Source organism: Sinocyclocheilus rhinocerous, unplaced genomic scaffold (genome assembly GCF_001515625.1).
Source record: "Sinocyclocheilus rhinocerous isolate Xijiao unplaced genomic scaffold, SAMN03320098_v1.1 scaffold2028, whole genome shotgun sequence".
Taxonomy (NCBI): Eukaryota; Metazoa; Chordata; class Actinopteri; order Cypriniformes; family Cyprinidae; genus Sinocyclocheilus; species Sinocyclocheilus rhinocerous.
The window spans coordinates 90134-90735 of NW_015628691.1; the positions used below are offsets into that span (position 1 = coordinate 90134).

The 602-nt window shown below is 33.1% G+C and overlaps 1 protein-coding gene across 1 annotated transcript in view; it reads left to right on the forward strand.

The window, feature by feature from the left end:
* LOC107738272 (autophagy-related protein 2 homolog B-like) overlaps positions 1 to 602 on the forward strand; it is a 25459-nt gene that overhangs the window by 11540 nt on the left and 13317 nt on the right. The window lies entirely within an intron of this gene.

Here is a 602-nt window from a genome sequence, read left to right on the forward strand (position 1 = left end):
ATATAGCTAAAAAATGTATCAACGATATAATGTTTCATATCGTTCGGTATCGATAATTATTGGCATTTTTTATAACCTTTTTTAAAACAAAAAGCAATAGAATTTTTTTTTTTTTTATTTAACCACTGTATTTATAATAAACACAATTTATTGAGACAAACAAAAATATTTTTTGTTTTAACAATCAAACACAATAAAAATTGTGAAATTAAACTAATATCTAATTTCTAATGTTTTATATGCAGATTAAATAGGTCTAATTGTCTCCGAATGACTAACGCAGCAGCGGCGCGTCTCATGGGCTAGACTAACGAAACATTAAACTGCAACAACGTCACTTACATCATCACCGCATCTCGCGTGCCACTGACGCTCCCTGATGCACACCTAACATTCAAATACAAATGTTTATTTTAAATTCGACTAATATTCATTCTTTATTCACAATCTCCTCATCACAGGCAGGCACAGCACTCATTTCAGAATGTGTTCGGGTTTGTGTGTGCTGTCTGCGTCACCCATAGTACGTGCCTATATCGTGCGCTATATCGAACATTTTTTCTATCGTTATCGAAGAAGGTGTACCGTCGATAAATATCAAT